Genomic DNA, 10,733 nt, shown 5'->3' on the forward strand with positions numbered 1-10,733 from the left:
CACCAGGTCATTCTCCTTCCGAGTCGCTGAGTGGGTTCAAACCACCCACCTTTTGCTTTGCAGCCAATCGCTTAACCATTGTGCCACCAGGGCTCCTAAGGAATGCTATGGAGCCATTTAAAAGAGTGAGATAGTTCCAAGTGTGCTGATACAGGTCAGTCAACAAATGGTAATGTTAAGAGAGAAAAAGCAAGGAGATATTTCCTTTAGTGTTAAAAGAGGAATATGAATACTTATTTATAAATATATACTTATGTATGCATAAAATATCTTGAAAGAATACACCAAAAACATTTAACAGTAGTTATGTCTAGGAGCTCTGGTAGCATAACGGCTAAAGCACTTGACTGCTAACCAGAAGGGTGGCGGTTCAAACCCACCAGCCACTCCTCGGAAGGAAGGTTGGGCAATCCTACTTCAGTAGTGATACTGCCTCGGAAACCCAAGGAGGGGTTGCTATGAGTCGGGGCCGACTCGACGGCAAACAACAACAACAACACAACATGTTTGGGGAGGAGCCTGGGGGATACAAAACACGGTGTGAGAAAGACAGACTTTTATCCTTATTCCTTCTGTGTTATTTGAAACTCATACACAATTACCTATTCAAAGTGAATTTAGGAATGAGTGAATGCATGAATGACTCTTCCTTAGCAAACTCCAGAGGACTTGCTTTTGGACATCCCTAGGAGGATGCTGAGGGGTGCAGGGGATAATCTCCACTTGGTATCCCACAGTCTGGGGCTGACCTCTCACAACCCCATGGGTTAGAAATTTGCAAATTCAGCCCCTTGGAAGATCTGGTTCCCCAAGACCCAGTGGTCCAGTTTAACTTTCACCCTTGACTTCCAGGGCCAACTTTCCAGACTTTTCCCTTTACTTCCAGGGCCAACTGCCAGGGCCAACTTTCCAGACCGCTTGGGCTCTGAAAACTGGGCAAGGGAATCACCCAGGAGCTGGTTAAATAGGCAGTCTCCCAGCCTCACCCCTAGATATTCAGATTCAGACATGGGCTAGAACCAGGAGATTCGTCAACTGTGAGGGGTGATTCTTCCAATGCACATTGGGAGAAACATGCCCTAGTGTTTTGTTTTGTTTGGGCCTCTGCTCAGGCCCAGAGCGAGAAGCTGCAGGTTTGGGGAAGAAGGCTCTGTGGTTTAGAATGAAGATCCTCCTCTCGTTTTCCTCTTCTTTACCCTCATGCCCACCTGACCACATGTGGAGTGTTCCAGTCCTCTCTGGTGTAGGATTGGATTGGGTGAATCTGTGGGAATGCAAATCAATGATGGCTCCTGGGCCCTGTCCATTTAAAATAAATACATAAAATTAATTATTAAATATATTTATTCAATTAATTATTAAGCAGAAAAGTTTACTCTGCGACTGTGATGTCTGTACTGTTTTCAACAAACTGCAAATCAGAACACTTGATCTGACAATGGCACAGGTTATTTGAAAACAATGACTTCCGCTTCATATATCCGGCGTTATGGTTCATACAAAGAACCCTGGAGTCCCAAAGGTTAGCGAAAAGTTGGCCAAAGGAACACACCCAGAGGCTCCATGGGTGATAGACCTGCTGATCTGCTTCCGTAAAGATAATATCCGAGAAAGGCGTATGGGGCAGTTCTACTCTGTCACATGGGGTCGCTGTGAGTCTGAATCAACTGGACGGCACCACACAATAACATAATTTATACAGGTCGCCAAACAAATGCTTTAACTGCCTTGGGTGGGAAGAAGAGTCTGGTCTTGTCCCCCCATTCTACCAGCTGGAAACTCAGAAGATTCCCCAGTGCTCCCTGGCTGCTCCCGGGTGCAGCTGGATCGGGCTTCGCAGAGATTCAGGTCGGAGGCCGGGAGGATCTCACTGTCCCCGGGACCCCGCAGCCACCCTGCCGCCCCCGGGCCGAGCCCAGCGGTGCGGAGAGGTAGGAGGCTGGAGCCTGCTGAGGTCATTTCCTGTGCCACTCCGCGAGCCGCCTGAAGCTCGCAGCCCAGCGCTCTGCCTTTAAGGAGCGGGAGGGGCGTGGGAGGGGAGGAGGGAGCATGGGAGAGCGCTGAATGGGACTCCGAGAGGCGCAGCTCGTCTTTGTGCTTTGAGCCTGCGGGAGCCCCCTGGGCTTCCAGGCCGTCACCGCCCCGCCCACCCGACCCCTGCTGCAGGGCAGTGGAGCCCCGGCGGCCGATTACGACTCGGGCGAGAAGGACGCAAGGTCAGCGGCGGACGCGCGCGGGGGGCGCCCGGGTGCCGGGTGCGCCGCGTGGACGCCCGCAAGCTCACGGAAGGTGAGCGGCGCTCGCGGGACAGGCGTGGTGAAAGGGTGGAGGTGTTAGCGAGGGAGAGTTTTGGCAGCCGGAGAGGACCGGCTCTCTCCTTAAGGGAGGGTGGTTCCAGAGCAGGTGCCTCCCTACCTGGAAACGAGCTCCCAGCAGCTGGGAGCCGTGGGGCAGGCTGTGAGGGAGCCCGGAACTTCTTGAGACCCTTAGCGAAGTGAGTAGTAGCCCTTCCTGGGGAAGCTCGGAAGTTTGGAGTTAGGCACCGGCTCGATCCAGTTTACTACCCTCGGAACGTGCGTTCAGATTTCCTACCTTGTAGTCCGTGCTGGCTCGCGTCCGCCCCTCGCGTTCTCCTCCCATCTCATCTTGGGTTATTTCTTGTGATTTCTGGGTGGTTTTCTTAGGAGTTCTTATGGGTCAGGCTTGACTCCTCAGGAGGAGGTCAGCCAAGCAGAAAGAAAACAAATTGGACGCCGAATGGCATTAGGAGCTTTGTGTCCTAGGAGCCGTGGAGAGGAATCTGTCACCAGGGGCCCTTAAATGGGGTGGCAGATTCCCATCTGGGAATCAAATCCGCATTCTGTTGGATTTCGCCAGGATTCTTCCTCCTTAAACTTTTATTATGAATCCACCTAATAAACCTCTTCCGCACAGAGCCTTAGTTGCAGCTTTAACTCCTGCTAGAAGGATCGTTTTAATAACTCTTTGGAGGAGCCATTGGTTCCTTAATCAAACTTTTTGGACTGTTTTCTATTTCGACTGTTTTCTATGTGCCAGACACTGGGTAACATCATAATACTTTGTAAAACTTTAATTTCCGTGTTCTTCTCTATTGTCATCCCCATTTTACAAAGGAGGACCCAAAAAAGTTATGACTTGCCCAAGGTCATGTAACTAAAAGTGGAAGAGGCAAGACTCAAAGTCAAATGTGCTAAATTTCAGATTTGGGGTTTAGTCCCCTGTTTGCCACAGGGGGCTTGCACAAAGCTAGATTATGATGGGGTACACCATGGTCCCAATGTCATGGAAAGTAACAACTGAGCAGAAAAAATGTGCTCCTTCCACCCTCTTCAGAAATCACCAATTACGGGACTAGTATGTACTCCCCCCCCCAGCGCCCCCCTGCTGTGTTCCTCTTTCCTTTTGTTGTTGTTGTTATGTACTGTCTGGTCGGACCCGACTCACAGCGACCCCTCTTGGGTTTCTGAGGCAGTATCACTACGGAAGTAGATTGCCCCATCTTCTTTCCGAGAAGTCCTCTTTCCTAGTCCCTCCTTTTCTCTAAGAGGCTGTGTGCCTGTATGCTGAATTTGTGCTCCTTCTCCTTACGGCTTGGAGAATGCTTTAGAGAAGCAGGTGTTGGATGCCGCTTTCCCTCACCCCTGTTTTGGTGACTTCACAGCTGGCTGCCTGTGGAGCCACCATCCTGTAGTCTGTGGGGCAGCCCAGGTGAGCTATCTTTCCCTTCCATCAAGAGGTAGTTCAAACCTGATCTCTTTGGGGAAACAGGCACTTACTGCCGGCTGGAGGATGGAGCAGGACCATCTTAGGGAAGGATAGTTTGGAGTATCTGGCAATTTACAATGTCTATCACTTAACCCTACAGTTCCACTCCTAGGAGTTTATCTTTCAAACATTCTGCAATATATGTGACATGATGTATACAAGAGGATATTCATTGCAGCATTGTTTATTTTAGCAAAAGGAAACAACTGAAATGTTCCTCAGCTAGACCCTTGAATAAGATCATGTAATTGCCACACAATGAGACGCATGTGGCAGGGATGTATGTGGCAGATATGTGTATTGATATAAAAAGATCTCTAAGTTATATTGTTAAACCAAACCTATTGCCATAGAGCTGATTCCAACTCATAGTGACCCTACAGGACAGAGTAGAACTGCCCCATAGCATTTTCAAGGCTGCAATCTTTACAGAAGGAGTGCTGGTGGGGCAGTAGTTAAAGCACTCAGTTGCTAACCAAAAGTTTGTCAGTTTGAACTCACCAGCCTCTCCTCGGGCAAAAGATGTGGTAATCTGCCTTGGAAAAACTATGGAGCAGTTCTGCTCTGTCCTACAGGGTCGCTATGAGTAGGAATCAACTAGATGGCACATACCAAGGGGACTACCATGTCTCTCTTCCTCATAGTGGCTGGTGGGCTCGAACTGCTGACCTGTTAGGTAACAGCCAAATGCTTAACTACTGTGCCACCAGGGCTCCTTTGTTATACTGCTAGGTACAGTATGCATAGCAGGCCACCATTTGTGTGTGGGTGTATGTATATAACACACGTACACAAATGCTTGTATATGCATTGAATAGCTCTGGAAAAAAACACTTAGAAACCCAGTAACAGTGGTTGCCTCTAGGGAGAACTATGGCTGAAGCACAGGGGTGGGAGGAAGTCTTACTTTGCATATTTGTTTTGTTTGATATTCAAAAATAAATAGATAAAATAATTTTTTGTATCACCCAATCTCCTCTCCAAGGTGGAGCTTCTGTGAGTACATCTCTTGTTTGTCTAGGGCACTGTTGGTTTGCTTTTTGTTTTTTGATAGTAACAATAGCTGTTATTTATTGAGCTCTTACTGTATGCCAGGCTGTTGTAATATTATCTTTAATTCTTAAAAATAAAATCCTGCTCAAGATGGTCTTAGGTTGAACCACATGGAATTGCCATTTTTGTAGCTAAGAAGGTGGCTAAATGTTGGCAGTTTCAGATGCGTCAGCCCAATATTACCCTCTTACCCAAATGAGGGAACAAAGGCTCAGAGAAGGTAAGAATTGTTCAAGGTCACAGGATTAATTAGTGCCTGAGCCAGCAGTCAAACCCAGGTCTGTTTGGCTCCAGAGCATGGGATCTTAAGTACAGCGCTGTGCTATTTCTCATATAAGTTTTTGTTCTCAGCAGATGCTGTACATGTTTGCCCTAGCCCCTTCTCTTAGATCCTGAAGGCTGGGATATGCTCACCTTTTCCTTTATCTCCCCAACATTGTGTAAAGTGTGATGTCAGCACCCAATAGAGGTGTGTTGCTGTCTTGGTCAGAAGGAGCTGTGTCTCTGTGTCTACTCATACCCTCTTCCCACCCCTATTCCCAGCAAGGGGGCAAGAACTCTACCTTTCCCACAATGAGGGAGGGAGGGTCAACCTAGCCTAACAGAACACTTTTAGAATATGCTGGTAGCCCATTACTGACAAGCAACAATTACAAACAGTGCTGGCACTCAAGGAGGGAAACATAGAGATGGCACGGCAGAGCCTAGTGGAGGTTGTACCCATGACAGAGGCCACAGATGTTAGCTGCTGATGCCCCTGCATCCTCTACAAGGTAGATGCAGTGTTGCTGTGGCACCTGCAGTGACTTCTTTCTTTCAGGCTCTTGTACTGATTGGCTCCCTTTGCAGGGAAGTGCCAGGATAGTCAGCCTATAGACATGACCCTCTCCAGGCACAGCGTCTTTATTCATCTGTATGTGCTTAACGTGTACATAGGAATCACCTAGCAACAAATGCTTGAGTTAAATTCAATCTCAGCATTTTGTAGTTGTTGTTGTTGTTATGTGCCGTCGAGTCGGCCCCGACTCATAGCGACCCCTCCTTGGGTTTCCAAGGCAGTATCACTACGGAAGTAGGATTGCCCAACCTTCCTTCCGAGGAGTGGCTGGTGGGTTTGAACCGCCAGCCGTCTGGTTAGCAGGCAAGTGTCTTAGCCACTATGCTACCAGAGCTCCTTTCTATTCAAATCCCCAGGCTTGTCAGAGAGATCCCAGGTCAAGCATGTGTTTTCTTTGATACAGACAGGTCTGGGGTCTGAAGTCACCTACCGATTCCCTGGGCCTTCTTTCCACTACCTACCCTCCCCCCAGGCCTGCCTCTGAGGCACAGCTCTGCTATATGGACATTTCAAGCCAGGGGACTGGAATTTCGAAAGGCCATGGCAACTGTTTGACTCTCACCTGTCAAGCAGTTTAGCAGGCTCTGGGCACACGTAGGAATCAAGAGAACTGGATTTTACAAGAGTATCCATGAGCTGATGATAATTATAGCTGCACGGGGGAGGGGGCACATGGGGATTTATTGTCTACTCCCTACTTCTTGAGTGTGTTTGAAGCTTTCTAGAATAAAAAGAGAGAGAGAACAACGCTGAGTTTTGTTCCCTCCCCACTTGCCTTCCCTCATTTCCCCATCTATTTTTGCTATTAATATTGTTCTTGTGTTAGGCTAGCCTGGTAGCTCGAGACATCTACTGCCACTACTGAACATCATCAGGAAAGAGGACAACTCTAGATGTTGGGGGTCAGACTTCTCTGTCCCTTTGCTGCTGCTTAGTTCTGTGTCTCAGGAAGTCACAGATGTGCTGAGTTTTCTCATCTGTTCATTGGGAATAGTTACACTTGTCCTTCTCCATCTTAGCGAGTTTGAGAGGATAATGAGAAAAATAATACAGGAGTAATGTCACAGTGCCTTGAAAAGTTAAAAACTGTTCTGCAAATCTAAAGCACTCATTGCTGCTCATCCTAGCGCATCTTTATGGGAGGTACAAGTGCAAGGTGACTTAGCAGGTGAGGTTCAGTTAACTGGTGTCTTCCTTTAACATCCTCATCATATAGCTGTTGCTCCTACCACCTGCTTCTGTCAGAAGAGCCTCTGGGCCTTGGACTTGGCAGCAGGCGCCTTGCTTCAGATCTGTTTGGAAAACTCCTAGTTCTCCCCACATGCTGGGGCAAGCCTAGCATGAGTCCCAGCCCCCTCAAGAACTCTCCAGCATCCCTAAGGCAAGGAGAGGATTAATGAGACCATTTGATCAGTGCAGAATCGTGATGTCACAAAGATGCTAGATTGGGGAAAGCACTTCCTAAAGTCTAGGTGTAATCCCAGACACCAGGGCTAGGCAGAGACCAATGATGTATTTTATTTTAGAAATCCCTGGACCATCCGAGTTCCCACTCTCCCTATGGAACTTAGGTAGCAGCTTTGATACAATAAGGGCTTTAAAATGAACCAAACTCTTTCAGGTACACAAAAGGATTAAGTTCTCCCTGCCCCTTGGTTTTACTTGGGTGCTTTTGCTGCTGATTCTTAGCCCTGGGCTAGGTCTCAGGATTCCCCATCCTCATCTCAGATCTGCCACCATTTTTTAAATTTATACAAGGAAAAGCAAAACTCCCTTAAAAGACAAAGAAAATCAAACATGAAGCCTCTTGGCCTCCTCTGGAGGCCTTACAAGGTTTGTTTTGTCTTTTCAGCTGTGATCTTAGCTCAGAGAAGGTCATGTTTTGTTTTTGTCTTTTGTCTTCCTGCCCGTTCCAGTTGGTCCCAGTCTTTGGAGGTGGGGATTGCTGGGAGGTCACAATGTCGGGATTGTTTGGGATGACAATTCCGGAGAGCAGGGCTGAGGTCACAATACCCAGTGTTCGGAGGAGCACAGACCTGAAAGACTCAGACGCTAGACCCTTCAGTGGTTTAATCGTTGGCTTTTTCTCTAAGGGCCACTGACCCTATATTTAAGGCGTAAAGCTGGGACACATGATAAATGTCTGTATATGGAGTTATGGTGTCAGAATATTTGAGGCCAGAATGCCTTGGAAAATCTATGATATCTATAAAATATTTCTCTTATACTTAACAATCCATATTAACACCTAACTCTGAAAATCTTTCCTTTTTTTTTTCCCCATTTTTTTGCACAGTGAAGGCAGTGGTCGTGTTCTGGCCTTCCATGCAGGAGATGCAGGTTCAATTCCTGGCCGGTGCACCTTGTGCACAGCCACCACTTGTGTTTCAGTGGAGACATGCATGTTCCTATGATGCTGAACAGGTTTCAGTGGAACTTCCAGACTAAGACAGTCTAGGAAGAAAGGCCTGGCAATCTACTTCTGAAAATCCAAAACCAGAAAATCAAACCCACTGCCCTCAATTCCGACTCATAGCAACCCCTACTTGGGTTTCTGAGGTGGTATCTCTAAGGAAGTAGATTGCCCAGCCTTCCTTCTGAGGAGTGGCTGGTGGGTTTGAACCACCAGAAACCCCATGGGTCACAATGGTCCAGTACCATTATGCATGGTGTTGGTATGTGTTGAGAACTGACTCCACAGCAACTAACAACAACAACAAACAGCACAGTGGATAAGAACAAGGACTTTAGAACCAGAATCCCAGCCCCACTACTTTCTAACTGTGTAGCTCTCTAAGTTAGTTAGCCTCTCTTTCCTCAGTGTCCTCATGTGAAAGTATGAACAACAGTGCCTTCCTGATAGGTGCTGTGAAGATCAAAATGGCCACATGTGCCTACATACAATAAGGACTCAGTAAATGATAACTGTTTGTAGTGTATGAGCTAAACTAATGAGCTAAGATACTTGTAAAAGTCAGATGTTAGATAGGAAGCAATATTGGGTATTCATCCGTCAAATATCAATTAGAGGCTTACTGAAGCACCATGGTAATATTTGGGCAACAGCACAGGAGGTGACTGGGTTTTCTAAGCTACATGGCTACTAAGGAAAGAAAAGGGGATTTAAAAAATAAAAATAATAAAATAAATAATAATGAAACTTTGATTATGGAAAATTCCAGACATATGCTAAAGTAGAGAGACTGTTTTCAAGAACTCTCAACTTTTCATATATGAAAATGGTATAGTGGGAGCATCTAACCTCCTCTAACTTCACAAAGAGGAAGGAGAATCATTATCAGTATCAACTACCCAAGGATGATTCCTATGAGGCAAGGTCAGACACACCTCCCCTCACCAACCTTTTTACTAGTTCTGACACCAACCATCCTTACTATGGCACTCTGTATTTCTCTGTTGGGTTTGGATATTCATTGCAATGGCCACACAGAACTCACAGACCATACTCCATACTCACAATTAGGGGGTTTATTTGAGAACTAATAGGAAGGAACTTAGGTGGTGTGGTGGCTAACTAACACATTTGGCTGCTAACCAAAAAGTCTGCAGTTTGAACCCACCAGCCATTCAGTGGGAGAAAGATGAGGCAGTCTGCTTCTGTAAAGATTTACAGCCTTGGAAACCCTATTGGGCAGTTCTACTCTGTCCTGTAGGGTTGCTATGAGTTGGAATCAACTTGATGGCAGTGGAACAGGTTACAATTCAGGATCAGAAACTACTCAGGATACAGTTCTTCAGTCTAGACAGCTACTTCTCAGCCATGCTTGCGGGCACACCTCTCTCTGGCCCTCAACCTCTTGGTCCCTCAGCCTCTGCCACGCTCAGGCAAGTGTTATAAAGCTCTTTAGCTCTGTCAGTAAGTACCTGGAGACAGCCTACTAGGCCAGCGAGCCTCCTGCCCAAAGGCTCTCAGCTTTCCTGTTCCCCAGGGCAGGAAGCCCACTGCACTGTTCTGCTGGCTCTGCTACCACCATTTCTCTGCCACTGCTTCTCTCTGGCTGTGGTGTTATTGTTCTCTCTCTCTGTCTCCTTGGTCTAGGAGGTTCTCAGTGCAAGGATCCTGGATCCAAAGTTCATGCTTCATTCCTATCTCTTCTTCTTAGTGGTAGTCAGACCCCCTCATCCCTCTCTTGCTTCTCTCTCCTTTTATCTCTTGTAAGTTAAAAGGTATGACTCAAGCAAGGATGTGACTTCAGTAAGGTGGTAAGTAAGAGTGGTAAGGGTTGTGACTGGGGTAAGAATGATGACTTGAATCACTGTCTACTAAGGTGGTGACTCAAGATATATCCTACCCTAATCCTGATCCATTAACATAATGGACAACTTACTCCTAAATGGGACCATAATCACAGGCATAGAAGCTAGGATTCACAACACATTAAAAAATCGAGGATAATTACATCAGATCACAAAAGGAGGGCAACCACACAATGCTGGGAGTCTTTGCCTAGCCAAGTTGACACATAACCCCAACAATCACAAGTTCTATAATCACCTTATTATCATGGCCCCACCCAGTCATTGTGTGGGAATCACAAAGACTCTGCCTGGAAGGGCCATATTAAGTAATTCACTATACTGTACTGTCATTTAGCTATAAAAACTATCAACATTTTGAGTGATCAACACAGTGGCATTGAGGAAGAGGAAGACAGAGAGAGGTGCATGGGAGGTACAGACAACAAACATGAACCCTTTTGTACCTACAGTACTGCATTGTCAGTGAAGGCAAGCATTGATACACAAGTGGCTAGATAGATAGATAGGCTGAACTATTAGGTATGTCTATGGAGGACGGAGTGTGCCCAAGACCATGTATAGGGTTGGCAGACAATGTTTCTACAAGTGTATTTGTATGTTCTATAAGAATTCTCAGGTATATAGTAGAGCTGACAAGAGACAAGTTTGTAGTTACTTCTTGGCCATAGCCAGCTGTTCTGGTTACCTAGTGCTGCTCTGACAAGAATATACCACAAATGGGATGGCCTTAACAGACAGGAGTTTATTCTTACAATTTGGAGGCTTTAAGTCCAAG

Source organism: Orycteropus afer, unplaced genomic scaffold (assembly GCF_000298275.1).
Source record: "Orycteropus afer afer isolate SDZICR_OR568_19922 unplaced genomic scaffold, OryAfe1.0 scaffold00088, whole genome shotgun sequence".
Classification (NCBI taxonomy): Eukaryota; Metazoa; Chordata; class Mammalia; order Tubulidentata; family Orycteropodidae; genus Orycteropus; species Orycteropus afer.